We start from the raw sequence: 15,930 nt of genomic DNA, 5'->3' as shown, positions 1-15,930 counted from the left end.
GGGTTGATGTCTCAGTGTTAGCCTAGCAGGAGCAGCAGAGGGTTGGTGTCTCAGTGTTAGCCTAGCAGGAGCAGCAGAGGGTTGGTGTCTCAGTGTTAGCCTAGCAGGAGCAGCAGAGGGTTGGTGTTCTCAGTTTTAGCATAGCAGGAGCAGCAGGAGGTTGGTGTCTCAGTGTTAGCCTAGCAGTAGTAGCAGGGGGTTGGTGTCTCAGTGTTAGCCTAGCAGGAGGTTGGTGTTTCAGTGTTTGCCTAGCAGGAGCAGCAGGAGGTTGGTGTCTCAGTGTTAGCCTAGCAGGAGAAGCAGAGGGTTGATGTCTCAGTGTTAGCCTAGCAGGAGCAGCAGAGGGTTGGTGTCTCAGTGTCAGCCTAGCAGGAGCAGCAGGGGGTTGGTGTCTCAGTGTTAGCCTAGCAGGAGCAGCAGGGGGTTGGTGTCTCAGTGTTAGCCTAGCAGGAGCAGCAGGAGGTTGGTGTCTCAGTGTTAGCCTAGCAGGAGCAGCATGGTGTTGGTGTCTCAGTGTTAGTCTAGCAGGAGCAGCAGAGGGCTGGTGTCTCAAGTGTTAGCCTAGCAGGAGCAGCAGGAGGTTGGTGTCTCAGTGTTAGCCTAGCAGTAGCAGCAGGGGGTTGGTGTCTCAGTGTTAGCCTAGCAGGAGCAGCAGGAGGTTGGTGTCTCAGTGTTAGCCTAGCAGGAGCAGCATGGTGTTGGTGTCTCAGTGTTAGTCTAGCAGGAGCAGCAGAGGGTTGGTGTCTCAGTGTTAGCCTAGCAGGAGCAGCAGAGGGTTGGTGTCTCAGTGTTAGCCTAGCAGGAGCAGCAGGGGGTTGGTGTCTCAGTGTTAGCCTAGCAGGAGCAGCAGGGGGTTGGTGTCTCAGTGTTAGCCTAGCAGGAGCAGCAGGGGGTTGGTGTCAGTGTTAGCCTAGCAGGAGCAGCAGGGGGTTGGTGTCTCAGTGTTAGCCTAGCAGGAGCAGCAGGAGGTTGGTGTCTCAGTGTTAGCGTAGCAGGAGCAGCAGGAGGTTGGTGTCTCAGTGTTAGCCTTGCAGGAGCAGCAGAGGGTTGATGTCTCAGTGTCAGCTTAGCAGGAGCAGCATGGGGTTGGTGTCTCAGTGTTGGCCTTGCAGGAGCAGCGTGGGGTTGGTGTCTCAGTGTTAGCCTAGCAGGAGCAGCAAGAGGTTGGTGTCTCAGTGTTAGCCTAGCAGGAGCAGCAGAGGGTTGGTGTCTCAGTGTTTGCCTAGTAGGAGGTTGGTGTTTCAGTGTTAGCCTAGCAGGAGCAGCAAGAGGTTGGTGTCTCAGTGTTAGCCTAGCAGGAGCAGCAGGAGGTTGGTGTCTGTGTTAGCCTAGTAGGAGGTTGGTGTTTCAGTGTTAGCCTAGCAGGAGCAGCAGAGGGTTGGTGTCTCAGTGTTAGCCTAGCAGGAGCAGCAGGAGGTTGATGGGTTAGTGTTAGCCTAGCAGGAGCAGCAGGAGGTTGGTGTCTCAGTGGTAGCCTAGCAGGAGCAGCAGAGGGTTGATGTCTCAGTGTCAGCCTAGCAGGAGCAGCAGAGGGTTGATGTCTCAGTGTCAGCCTAGCAGGAGCAGCAGGGGGTTGGTGTCTCAGTGTTTGCCTAGCAGGAGCAGCAGGAGGTTGGTGTCTCAGTGTTAGCCTAGCAGGAGCAGCAGAGGGTTGATGTCTCAGTGTTAGACTAGCAGGAGCAGCAGAGGGTTGATGTCTCAGTGTTAGACTAGCAGGAGCAGCAGAGGGTTGGTGTCTCAGTGTTAGCCTAGCAGGAGCAGCAGGGGGTTGGTGTCTCAGTGTTAGCCTAGCAGGAGCCACAGGAGGTTGGTGTCTCAGTGTCAGCCTAGCAGGAGCAGCAGAGGGTTGATGTCTCAGTGTTAGCCTAGCAGGAGCAGCAGAGGGTTGGTGTCTCAGTGTTAGCCTAGCAGGAGCAGCAGAGGGTTGGTGTTCTCAGTTTTAGCATAGCAGGAGCAGCAGAGGGTTGGTGTCTCAGTGTTAGCCTGGCAGGAGCAGCAGAGAGTTGGTGTCTCAAGAGTTAGCCTAGCAGGAGCAGCAGGAGGTTGGTGTCTCAATGTTAGCCTAGCAGGAGGTTGGTGTTTCAGTGTTAGCCTAGCAGGAGCAGCAGGAGGTTGGTGTCTCAGTGTTAGCCTAGCAGGAGAAGCAGAGGGTTGATGTCTCAGTGTTAGCCTAGCAGGAGCAGCAGAGGGTTGGTGTCTCAGTGTCAGCCTAGCAGGAGCAGCAGGGGGTTGGTGTCTCAGTGTTAGCCTAGCAGGAGCAGCAGGGGGTTGGTGTCTCAGTGTTAGCCTAGCAGGAGCAGCAGGAGGTTGGTGTCTCAGTGTTAGCCTAGCAGGAGCAGCATGGTGTTGGTGTCTCAGTGTTAGTCTAGCAGGAGCAGCAGAGGGCTGGTGTCTCAAGTGTTAGCCTAGCAGGAGCAGCAGGAGGTTGGTGTCTCAGTGTTAGCCTAGCAGTAGCAGCAGGGGGTTGGTGTCTCAGTGTTAGCCTAGCAGGAGCAGCAGGAGGTTGGTGTCTCAGTGTTAGCCTAGCAGGAGCAGCATGGTGTTGGTGTCTCAGTGTTAGTCTAGCAGGAGCAGCAGAGGGTTGGTGTCTCAGTGTTAGCCTAGCAGGAGCAGCAGAGGGTTGGTGTCTCAGTGTTAGCCTAGCAGGAGCAGCAGGGGGTTGGTGTCTCAGTGTTAGCCTAGCAGTAGCAGCAGGGGGTTGGTGTCTCAGTGTTAGCCTAGCAGGAGCAGCAGAGGGTTGGTGTCTCAGTGTTAGCCTAGCAGGAGCAGCAGAGGGTTGGTGTCTCAGTGTTAGCCTAGCAGGAGCAGCAGGAGGTTGGTGTCTCAGTGTTAGCCTTGCAGGAGCAGCAGGAGGTTGGTGTCTCAGTGTTAGCCTAGCAGGAGCAACAGGGGGTTGATGTCTCAGTGTTAGCCAAGCAGGACCAGCAGGGGGTTGGTGTTTCAGTGTTAGCCTAGCAGGAGCAGCAGGGGGTTGGTGTCTCAGTGTTAGCCTAGCAGGAGCAGCAGGGGGTTGATGTCTCAGTGTTAGCAGGAGCATCAGGAGGTTGGTGTCTCAGTGTTAGCCTAGCAGGAGCAGCAGGGGGTTGATGTCTCAGTGTTAGCAGGAGCATCAGGAGGTTGGTGTCTCAGTGTTAGCCTAGCAGGAGCAGCAGGAGGTTGGTGTTGACGTAGCTAATGGAACCCAGGGCCCCAGTGTTTCTCTCATCTAGGGGGCAAAACGTTATCAATAAAGGATAAATTATTCACTTCTCTTTTTTCCCCATCATGTTGGTGATGTATACCATGAACGGAGGTACGAGCACACAACAACACTGTAGCTGCAACTACACCAAGTGATTTAATAGCACAATCATTGACACTATTTCTCTCGTTTTGAAAACCGTCATTGTCTCTCTTACTGTATTAGTCCTCTTGTGTTCTCTAATGATGATAAGTTATTGTATTTTCTAATTATGATAGGTTATTGTGTTCTCTAATGATGATAGGTTATAGTGCTTTCTAATTATGATAGGTTATTGTGTTCTCTAATGATGATAGGTTGTTTTCTAATGATAGGTTATTGTGCTTTTTAATGATGATAGGTTATTGATTTCTAATGATAAGTTGTGTTCTCTAATGATAGGTTGTGTTCTCTAATGATGATAGGTTGTGTTCTCTAATGATGATAGGCTATTGTGTTTTCTAATGATGATAGGTTATTGTTTTCTAATGATGATAGGTTATTGTGTTTTCTAATGATGATATGTTATTGTGTTTTCTAATGCTGATAGGCTATTGTGTTTTCTAATGATGATAGGTTGTGTTCTCTAATGATACGCTATTGTGTTCTCTAATGATAGTTTATTGTGTTCTTTAATGATAGGTTGTTTTCTAATGATAGGTTATTGTGTTTTCTAATGCTGATAGGTTATTGTGTTTTCAAATGATGATAGGTTGTGTTCTCTAATGATAGGTTATTGTGTTCTCTAACGATAGGCTATTGTGTTCTCTAATGATAGGTTATTGTGTTCTCTAATGATAGGTTATTGTGTTCTCTAATGATTGGTTGTGTTTTTAAATGATAGGTTATTTGGTTCTCTAATGATGATAGGTTGTGTTCTCTGATGATAGGTTATTGTGTTCTCTGATGATAGGTTATTGTGTTCTCTGATGATAGGTTATTGTGTTCTCTGATGATAGGTTATTGTGTTCTCTGATGATAGGTTATTGTGTTCTCTAATGTTAGGTTATTGTGTTCTCTGATGATAGGTTATTGTGTTCTCTGATGATAGGTTATTGTGTTCTCTAATGATGATAGGTTATTGTGTTCTCTAATGTTAGGTTATTGTGTTCTCTAATGTTAGGTTATTGTGTTCTCTGATGATGATAGGTTATTGTGTTCTCTAATGATGATAGGTTATTGTGTTCTCTAATGATGATAGGTTATTGTGTTCTCTAATGTTAGGTTATTGTATTCTCTAATGATGATAGGCTATTGTGTTCTCTAATGATAGGTTGTTGTGTTCTCTAATGATGATAGGCTATTGTGTTCTCTAATGATAGGTTGTTGTGTTCTCTAATGATGATAGGCTATTGTGTTCTCTAATGATAGGTTGTTGTGTTCTCTAATGATGATAGGCTATTGTGTTCTCTAATGATAGGTTGTTGTGTTCTCTAATGATGATAGGTTATTGTGTTCTCTAATGTTTGGTGATTGTATTCTCTAATGATGATAGGCTATTGTGTTCTCTAATGATAGGTTGTTGTGTTCTCTAATGATGATAGGCTATTGTGTTCTCTAATGATAGGTTATTGTGTTCTCTAATGATAGGTTGTTGTGTTCTCTAATGATGATAGGTTATTGTGTTCTCTAATGTTTGGTGATTGTATTCTCTAATGATGATAGGCTATTGTGTTCTCTAATGATGATAGGTTATTGTGTTCTCTAATGATGTTAGGTCATCAAACATTAAATTATTGTCAAGTCTTCAACACAGTTCTCTTGTGCTATCAGTTATTCCTCCTGTGTTCAGTGTTCTATCCTCGTCCTGAGTTCTTCATTATTTACATATCTAAGCATATTCTTCACCAATAAATATCTTGCTAGTTTCCACTGCCCTTTGAAAGACCTTGTTAATATCTGATTTGTTATTCTTCTATGACTCACGAAATCGTAATGACACGATTGCAAATAAACCATACCACGGGCGGGATTGAACCCGCGGTCAGAGAGTCTCAAAACTCCAGACCGTCGCGTTAGCCAGTTGGACGAATCTTATTGTGGCTAGCTGGTCCAGTGGCTAACGCGACGGTCTGGAGTTTTGAGACTCCCTGATCGCGGGTTCTATCCCCGCCCGTGGTATGGTTTATTCTTCTATCTTCTACCAAGGTTACCTTCATGTTTGTTATGGTATCCGCAAAGGATGTAGGCTGTGTTTGTGTCAACATCTGCTTGAGTAGTTCTGAGGTGGTCAGTCCCTCAGCCCGGAGAAGAGTCCCGTTTTATAGTCTGGAACAATATTCTAGACTATATAGCAGGACTCTTCTCCAGGGTGAGGGACGGACCACCTCAGAATTATCTGTTATGAGGATGAATAATGAAGGCAGCAGGACCGCGCCTTGCGCTGCTGACGTTTTTACTTTTACTACTATCAGTAGTGTTTTATTCGTTAAAAAATATAAATTTGTGTTAATTTTCTCGTTATACCTAGTGACTTCATTTTATGAGCTGTCACTCCTTGGTCGCACTTGTCAAACGAGTTTTGTATAAACGTGTAGACGACCTCGGCCTGTTGGATTCCTGGCAAGGCCACCGTGATTACGTTATCATGTTTAGTGGCTGTGACATGCATCATCTGCCCATTGTAAATCCAGGTTGACTTGCACTGTTTAGGTCAGTAATTTGTCTAGGTCAGTAATATGGCGTCTCACCACCCTAGAGATTTTTATTATGTGCGATATTTATGCAGTATTTTTACTGCTACTCTGCTGCCTCCATTGTGATGAGGAGCTGTGATGAGTAAGACATGGACAACACTTGGATATCTATATTTCATAAGCGTTTAGCCTGCACAGCAGGTTCATTCAGTCGAATACAGCAGAATACAACACTGAAGGCAGTACAAGTACTTTTGAGGTGATCACCGTGTCAGTCTGGGTAGGAAGTGATCAGCGCCTCTACCTAAGTGGTCCTCAACCTTCCTACAGAGGTTAATAATAATATAATACTGTAATAATATCTTTACTTCTAAAAGTACATGTACAAGGTATACAGTCCTAGCTGACATCAGTGACGTACTACTATATAGAAAGCCGCTTGTTATGCAGAACATTTCGGGCAAATTAGGTCAGTTTTGTCCCCAGGATGCGACCCACACCAGTCCACTAACACCCAAGTACCCATTTTACTGATGGGGAACATAGACAACCGGTGTAACGAGACACGCCCAATATATTCACTCTCGCCGGAAATCGAACTCGGACCTTCACCGTGTGAAGCGATAGCTTTCGCCACTAGGCCACGGGCCACCAATGATGGTCAAATATGTGATGAGGGCCGCACGGTTTTGTTGACATTGTGCAGTGTGGAACCTACATTAAAGTAAGTTTATAATTCCATGCGAGGGCCGCACCCATGTCCTAAAAGGGCCACAGGTTGGGAACCCCTGACCTAGCTAGAGGTACTGACCAGTATTTTCCTGTATTGGGCCGAATAAACCTCTTCTGTAAGGAAACGTATCGTCATTGAAGGCAGCCATGTGTTGCAGCTGTGACTGAACCATATGTCTGAACCATGTCTGAAACATGTCTGAAACATGTCAGGTTTCGTTGTTTCACCCGAATCGAAGATATTTTTATAGAGCAAATGAATTACTAGTGTTAGTCGTATATTACCTTGGTTTATATTAAAGCAATCAACCCCAGGTCACGCCTGTGGACCCCAGGTCATGCCTGTGACCCCCAGGTTATGCCTGTGACCCCCAGGTTGTCTTTTACAAATTCTGCTCAGAACCCTTTTTTTTCACCATGTTGTATCCTCGTATTTTATTCACCGTGTTTTATAATAACATAAGAAAGAAGGAGCACTGAGCAGGCCTACTGGCCCATGCGAGGCAGGTCCAACTCCCACCCACTCATGTATTTATCTAACCTATTTTTAAAACTAGACAATGTTTTAGCTTCTATGACGGCACTCGGGAGTTTATTCCACTCATCCGCAACTCTGTTACCAAACCAGTGCTTCCCTAGTGCTTTCCTATATCCTTCCTGAATCTAAGTTTTTCCAACGAGAAACCATTACTGTGCAAGTCCGGTTTTGTTAGATATTTTTAGCACGTTATTTTCGTTCCTTTTATTTATTCGCGTTTTCCATTTTTACACCTCGATCATATCCCCCCTAATTCTACGCCTTTCTAGAGAGGCCAGATTCAGGGCCCTCAGTTTATTCTAGTAGGAAAGATTTCTGATACATGGGATCATCTTTGTCATCCTTTGTATGTTTTCAAGCGCATTTATATCCGTTCTGTAATACGGTGACCAGAACTGTGCAGCATAATCTAAATAAGGCCTAACCAACGATATATGGAGTTGAAGAACAACCTGCGGACTCCTGTTAGTTACACTTCTTGATATGAAGACAAGAATTCTATTCGTTTTATTTCGAGTACTTATACGCTGTTGTCTGGGCTTTAGATTACTGCTAACCAGAACTCCCAAATCTTTTTCGCAGTCAGAGATATTAAGATTGACATTATTTAGTTTATAAGTATCATGGTTATTTACCCTTCCAATGCTTAGAACTTTGCATTTGTCTATGTTAAACTGCATCTGCCACTGCACCAGGCTATTCAGATCTTTCCGAAGAGGTCGCCAGAGTGTTCCAGGAAGATCTGAATAGCATGGTATAATGGTTGGTGAAGTCGCAGATGCAGTTTAACATAGACAAACGCAAAGTTCTAAGCTAGGGAAAGGGAGTGCCTAAGGCGTTTATTGTGTATGGAAGTATAACTACTATGTTACGCTAATAACTATCTCCAACTTAGCCTAAGTAGTAATGGTAGCGTGCAAGTAGCTTAAAGAGTTACTAGCTAAATCTATAATAAAGGTCCATGTACAGAATTAACACCTCACTTTGTGTCTTAGATATTGTCCCTTCCCCCTTACATTACCCCAACTGGGGGTGAGTATAACGGTTATGGAAAATTCAAGCAGTATTTTCCACATTCTCTGCATTAGCTTCCCATCATCTGCAAACAGGGACACCTCTGAATCTATCCCTTCCGTCATGTCATTCACACATACACAATACACATTTACCAGAAACAGCACCGGCCCTAGTACTGACTCCCTGTGGAACCCAGCTTGTCATATGCGCCCACTCCGACACCTCGTCATGTACCATCAATCGTTGTTTCCTTCCTATCAGGTATTCCTCGATCCATTTCAGTGCCTTTCCTGAATTTCCTACCTGCTCTTGTAGCCTTTGCACTAATCTCTTGTGCAGGACCTTGTCGAAAGTCTTCTTACAGTCCAAGACAATGCAGTCTACCCACCCCTCTCTCTCTCTCATTTTCTGTTACCTTGTCGTAAAACTCCAGTTTGTTTGTAACATAGGATTTCCCTTCCCTGCAACCGTGCTAGTGATCATGTATAAGCTCATTTCTTTCTAGGTGCTCCACTATTATGATTAGATTCTCCATGACTTTGCATACTATGCATGTCAGTGACACAGGTATGTAGTTTAATGCTACCTGTCTATCTCCTTTCATAAAAATTGGGACTACATTTGCTGTCTTCCACAACTCAGATAGTTGACCTGTTTCGATAGATTTGTTGACAGTTGTTGTTAATGGCACACACAGTGCCTCGGCTCTCTCTCTCTCTCTCTCTCTCTCAGGATCCATGAAGAGATGTCCGGTCTCACTGCCCTTGAGGTATCTAGCTCAGTTAGCAGCCTCTTCACTTCCTCCTCGGTTGTATGTAGTGTGTCCAGCACTTGTTGGTGTACCCTAATCTTCCAGTTTGCTGTAGTCCTTTCTGTCTCCACTGAAAATACTTTCTTAAATCTCGTGTTGAGTTCCTCACATACTTTGTCGTTTATTGTGATCTCCCCTCCTTCCTTCCTCAATCTGATTAATTACTTGGTCCTTGACAGTTGTTTTCCTCCTGATGTGGCTGTACAACAGCTTTGGGTTAGATTTGGCTTTCGATGCTACGTTATTCTCGTATTGCCGCTGGGCCTCCCTCGTTATCCATGCATATTCGTTTCTGGCTCTTCGGCCAATCTCCTTATTTTCTTCTATTTTTTTTCATTCTCTAGTGCAGTTAGTTTTGGCTTCCCTGCACCTTTGGGTGAACTAAGGGCTCGTTTTGGCCTTTCAATTCTTTCTGTTGCCCTTGGGTACGAACCTTTCCTCTGCCTCCCTGCACTTTGTGGTCACGAATTCCACCATTTCATTTACTGTTATTTCCCACCAGTTTTCCTCCCCAATGCACTTCATACAGGAAATTCCATATGCCTGTGTAGTCCCCTCTCTTGCAGTTTGGCTTCTCCCGTCCTATTAGTGCTGCTTCACTCTCCACTTTTAACTACAATGTATTTGAAGCTCAGGATCACGTGATCATTAGCTCCGAGGGGCCTTTCATATGTGATGTCCTCAATGTCTGAACTACTCAAGGTGAATATGAGGTCCAGCCTTGTGTGTGTGTACTCACCTAATTGTGGTTGCAGGGGTCGAGACTCAGCTCCTGGCCCCGCCTCTTCACTGAATGCTACTAGGTCCTCTCTCTCCCTGCTCCATGAGCTTTATCATACCTCGTCTTAAAGCTATGTATGGTTCCTGCCTCCACTACATCACTTGCTAGACTATTCCACTTCCTGACTACTCTATGGCCGAAGAAATACTTCTTAATATCCCTTTGACTCATCTGAGTCTTCCAACTTCCAATTGTGACCCCTTGTTTCTGTGTCCCATCTCTGGAACATCCTGTCTCTGTCCACCTTGTCCATTCCACGCTGTATTTTGTATGTCGTTATCAAGTCTCCTCTAACCCTCCTGTCCTCCAGTGTCGTCAGGCCGATTTCCCTTAACCTTCCTGTGTGTGTGTGTGTGTGTTTACCTGGAGTTTACCTGGAGAGAGTTCCGGGGTTCAACGCCCCCGCGGCCCGGTCTGTGACCAGGCCTCCTGGTGGATCAGAGCCTGATCAACCAGGCTGTTGCTGCTGGCTGCACGCAAACCAACGTACGAGCCACAGCCCGGCTGATTCGGAACTGACTTTAGGTGCTTGTCCAGTGCCAGCTTGAAGACTGCCAGGGGTCTGTTGGTAATCCCCCTTATGTGTGCTGGGAGGCAGTTGAACAGTCTCGGCCCCCTGACACTTATTGTGTGTGTGTGTGTGTAATATTATCTTTATATACTACAAGTACAAGGTATACAGGCATAGTTGACATCAATGACATATTACTATATAGAAAGCCCCTTGTTATTCTGAGCATTTTGGGCAAATTAGGTCAGTGTACCAGGATGCGACCCACACCAGTCGACTAACACCCAGGTACCCATTTTCTGATGGGTAAACATAGACAACAAGTGTAAAGAAATACGCCCAATGTTTCTACCCTGGCTGGGAATCGAACCCAGACCCTCGCCGTGTGAAGCGAGAGCTTTAGCCACCACGCCACATTTATTATTTTATACGCATTTCTTAGTGTGTGTAAAAAATTCATCCCACTGTAGGATATTCCAGATCACTGCAGGTCACTGCCATGTTAATCCAGGTCACTGCCATGTTACTCCAGGTCACTGCCATGTTACTCCAGGTCACTGCCATGTTACTCCAGGTCACTGCCATGTTACTCCAGGTCACTGCCATGTTTTCCATGTTACTCCATGTCACTGCCATGTTACTCCATGTCACTGTCATGTTACTCCAGGTCACTGCCATGTTACTCCAGGTCACTGCCATGTTACTCCAGGTCACTGCCATGTTACACCAGGTCACTGCCATGTTACTCCAGGTCACTGCCATGTTACTCCAAGTCACTGCCATGTTACTCCAGGTCACTGCCATGTTACTCCAGGTCACTGCCATGTTACTCCAGGTCACTGCCATGTTACTCCAGGTCACTGCCATGTTACTCCAGGTCACTGCCATGTTACTCCAGGTCACTGCCATGTTACTCCAGGTCACTGCCATGTTACTCCAGGTCACTGCCATGTTACTCCAGGTCACTGCCATGTTACTCCAGGTCACTACCATGTTACTCCAGGTCACTGCCATGTTACTCCAGGTCACTGCCATGTTACTCCAGGTCACTACCATGTTACTCCAGGTCACTGCCATGTTACTCCAGGTCACTGCCATGTTACTCCAGGTCACTGCCATGTTACTCCAGGTCACTGCCATGTTACTCCAGGTCACTGCCATGTTACTCCAGGTCACTGCCATGTTACTCCAGGTCACTGCCATGTTACTCCAGGTCACTGTCATGTTAATCCAGGTCACTGCCATGTTACTCTAGGTCACTGCCATGTTACTACAGGTCAGTCATGTTACTCCAGGTCACTGCCATGTTACTCCAGGTCACTGCCATGTTACTCCAGGTCACTGCCATGTTACTCCAGGTCACTGCCATGTTACTCCAGGTCACTGCCATGTTACTCCAGGTCACTGCCATGTTACTCCAGGTCACTGCCATGTTACTCCAGGTCACTGCCATGTTACTCCAGGTCACTCATGTTACTCCAGGTCACTGCCATGTTACTCCAGGTCACTGCCATGTTACTCCAGGTCACTGCCATGTTACTCCAGGTCACTCATGTTACTCCAGGTCACTGTCATGTTACTCCAGGTCACTGTCATGTTACTCCAGGTCACTGCCATGTTACTCCAGGTCACTGCCATGTTACTCCAGGTCACTGCCATGTTACTCCAGGTCACTGCCATGTTACTCCAGGTCACTGCTATGTTACTCCAGGTCACTGCCATGTTACTCCAGGTCACTGCCATGTTACTCCAGGTCACTGCCGTGTTACTCCAGGTCAGTGCCATGTTACTCCAGGTCACTGCCATGTTACTCCAGGTCACTGCCATGTTACTCTAGGTCACTGCCATGTTACTCCAGGTCACTGTCATGTTACTCCAGGTCACTGTCATGTTAATCCAGGTCACTGCCATGTTACTCTAGGTCACTGCCATGTTACTACAGGTCACTCATGTTACTCCAGGTCACTGCCATGTTACTCCAGGTCACTGCCATGTTCCTCCAGGTCACTGCCATGTTACTCCAGGTCACTGCCATGTTACTCCAGGTCACTGCCATGTTACTCCAGGTCACTGCCATGTTACTCCAGGTCACTGCCATGTTACTCCAGGTCACTGCCATGTTACTCCAGGTCACTGCCATGTTACTCCAGGTCACTGCCATGTTACTCCAGGTCACTGCCGTGTTACTCCAGGTCACTGCCGTGTTACTCCAGGTCACTGCCATGTTCCTCCAGGTCACTGCCATGTTACTCCAGGTCACTGCCATGTTACTCCAGGTCACTGCCATGTTACTCCAGGTCACTGCCATGTTACTCCAGGTCACTGCCATGTTACTCCAGGTCACTGCCATGTTACTCCAGGTCACTGCCATGTTACTCCAGGTCACTGCCATGTTACTCCAGGTCACTGCCATGTTACTCCAGGTCACTGCCATGTTACTCCAGGTCACTGCCGTGTTACTCCAGGTCACTGCCATGTTCCTCCAGGTCACTGCCATGTTACTCCAGGTCACTGCCATGTTACTCCAGGTCACTGCCATGTTACTCCAGGTCACTGCCATGTTACTCCAGGTCACTGCCAGGTCCACGGGATGCAGGCTGCTGTAAAATTTAAAAAAACACTATTCTTATTATACACGAAAAAAATATTAAAGCATTTTTTTTTTACTTTCAGATTGGTGGACATAGATCATCAGGTGACAGGTAAGTCACATTAACAGAATGTAAACATGGGTAGAACGGAACTTGTGACGACGTTTCGGCCCGACTTGGACCATTAGGTAGTCGGACCGAAACGCCGTGTGATCATCAGGGTGTTACTGGGGGTGTTAATTCAGTGTGTTAATAACGACAAGTTAATGACTAGGACACATATGCAATAGTTGGGTATCTTTACTGTGGAATGAATATGATGTAATCAGTCCATCAACCTTTGAGAAGAAGTGTTTGGGGTGCCCAGTTGGCACAATAAGAGAACATTGTATCAACATCCGTGATCCTAGACTGTTTCAACATTAACAGAAGACCTCAGAAACACTGCAAGAACACGCGTAAAAATTTTAAGAGGAAATTGGACAAGTACCTCGGCCAAGTGCTGGATCAACCAGACTGTGATGGATATGTGGGCTAGTGGGCCCCCAGCAGCAGCGGCAGCAGCCTGGTTGATCAGGCAAACACCAGACAAGCCTGACCTAGGACCGGGCTTTGTCTTGGGAAATATTAGAAGTGTTGATTAGGAAATGTATTCTGTAATTTAGGAAATGTATTCTGTAATTTAGGAAATGTATTCTGTAATTTAGGAAATGTATTCTGTAATTTAGGAAATGTATTCTGTAATTTAGGAAATGTATTCTGTAATTTAGGAAATGTATTCTGTAATTTAGGAAATGTATTCTGTAATTTAGGAAATGTATTCTGTAATTTAGGAAATGTATTCTGTAATTTAGGAAATGTATTCTGTAATTTAGGAAATGTATTCTGTAATTTAGGAAATGTATTCTGTAATTTAGGAAATGTATTCTGTAATTTAGGAAATGTATTCTGTAATTTAGGAAATGTATTCTGTAATTTAGGAAATGTATTCTGTAATTTAGGAAATGTATTCTGTAATTTAGGAAATGTATTCTGTAATTTAGGAAATGTATTCTGTAATTTAAGAAATGTATTCTGTAATTTAGGAAATGTATTCTGTAATTTAGGAAATGTATTCTGCATTTGTCACCTTTGCTGCTGATTACTTTTGGTTTTTAACTTTGTCGAGTACACAAGTCATTAAGACTGTACTCAACGTATTCCAAATCATTGATTAAAGTAAGTGTTATTAAAGTAAGTGTTATTAAAGTAAGTGTTATTAAAGTAAGTGTTATTAAAGTAAGCGTTATTAAAGTAAGTGTTATTAAAGTAAGTGTTATTAAAGTAAGTGTTATTAAAGTAAGTGTTATTAAAGTAAGTGTTATTAAAGTAAGTGTTATTAAAGTAAGCGTTATTAAAGTAAGCGTTATTAAAGTAAGTGTTATTAAAGTAAGTGTTATTAAAGTAAGTGTTATTAAAGTAAGTGTTATTAAAGTAAGCGTTATTAAAGTAAGCGTTATTAAAGTAAGCGTTATTAAAGTAAGCGTTATTAAAGTAAGCGTTATTAAAGTAAGCGTTATTAAAGTAAGCGTTATTAAAGTAAGCGTTATTAAAGTAAGCGTTATTAAAGTAAGCGTTATTAAAGTAAGCGTTATTAAAGTAAGCGTTATTAAAGCAAGCGTTATTAAAGCAAGCGTTATTAAAGCAAGCGTTATTAAAGCAAGCGTTATTAAAGCAAGCGTTATTAAAGCAAGCGTTATTAAAGCAAGCGTTATTAAAGCAAGCGTTATTAAAGTAAGCGTTATTAAAGTAAGCGTTATTAAAGTAAGCATTATTAAAGTAAGCGTTATTAAAGTAAGCGTTATTAAAGCAAACGTTATTAAAGTAAGCGTTATTAAAGTAAGCGTTATTAAAGTAAGCGTTATTAAAGTAAGCGTTATTAAAGTAAGCTCTCACTTTACATACACCGAGAGGCATACACCTCTCCTTGTATACAATTAGTGTAGCTACAGTCCAGATGGTTGTTGGTATTTTGAAAAATAACACGTGTGGTTAATGTTATGTATGATGTATATGTATACTTGTGTTCCTTGTTGTATGTGACAGTGGTAGTTGTATTGACAGCTCTGTGACAGTGGTAGTTGTATTGACAGCTCTGTGACAGTGGTAGTTATATTGACAGCTCTGTGACAGTGGTAGTTGTATTGACAGCTCTGTGACAGTGGTAGTTGTATTGACAGCTCTGTGACAGTGGTAGTTATATTGACAGCTCTGTGACAGTGGTAGTTATATTGACAGCTCTGTGACAGTGGTAGTTATATTGACAGCTCTGTGACAGTGGTAGTTATATTGACAGCTCTGTGACAGTGGTAGTTATATTGACAGCTCTGTGACAGTGGTAGTTATATTGACAGCTCTGTGACAGTGGTAGTTATAATTTCAGCAGTGATAGTGGTAGTTATAATGACAGCTGTGACAGTGGTAGTTATAATTTCAGCAGTGACAGTGGTAGTTATAATGACAGCTGTGACAGTGGTAGTTATGACAGCTCAGTGATGGTAGTTACCTGGAGTGTACCTGGAGAGGGTTTCGGGGGTCAACGCCCCCGCGGCCCAGTCTGTGACCAGGCCTCATGGTGGATCAGTGATCATCCAAGCTGTTACTGCTGACATCACGCAAATCGACGTGCGAACCACAGCCCGGCTGGTCAGGTACTGACTTTAAGTTCCTGTCCAGCGTCTTCTTGAAGACAACCAAGGGTCTCTTGGTAATCCCTCCTTATGAATGCTGGGAGGTAGTTGAACAGTGTTGGGCCCCTGACACTTACTGTGTTGTCAGCGTACTCGTGGCACCCCTGCTTTTCACTACAGGTATGTTGCACCGCCTGCAAAGTCCTTTGCTTTCGTAAGAAGTGATTTTCGTTTGAAAAATTGGTACTAATGCCTCTAGGATTTTCCAAGTGTATATCATGTATCTTTTCCCCCTGCGTTCCAGGGAATACAAGTCAAGGAACTTCAACCGTTCCCAGTAATTTAATGTTTTATCGTACTTATGCGTGCGTGAAAGTTCTCCGTACATTCTCCAGGTCTTCTACAGTTTCACCTGCCTTGAAAG

At 44.6% G+C, this 15,930-nt stretch overlaps 1 protein-coding gene across 3 annotated transcripts in view; it reads left to right on the top strand.

Moving 5' to 3' along the window:
* LOC128697336 (mannosylglucosyl-3-phosphoglycerate phosphatase) overlaps positions 1-15,930 on the top strand; it is a 495,221-nt gene that overhangs the window by 158,900 nt on the left and 320,391 nt on the right. For all 3 annotated transcript variants that reach the window (XM_070094215.1, XM_070094210.1, XM_070094212.1), the window contains exon 2: positions 12,920-12,948. The gene's annotated coding sequence lies outside the window, so the exon portion shown is untranslated. The remainder of the gene's footprint in view (positions 1-12,919; positions 12,949-15,930) is intronic.

The sequence above is a fragment of the Cherax quadricarinatus genome, chromosome 44 (genome assembly GCF_038502225.1).
Source record: "Cherax quadricarinatus isolate ZL_2023a chromosome 44, ASM3850222v1, whole genome shotgun sequence".
NCBI classification, from domain to species: domain Eukaryota; kingdom Metazoa; phylum Arthropoda; class Malacostraca; order Decapoda; family Parastacidae; genus Cherax; species Cherax quadricarinatus.
The sequence above is the reverse complement of the archived record's forward strand: the minus strand, read 5'-3'. Positions and strand labels throughout refer to the sequence as shown.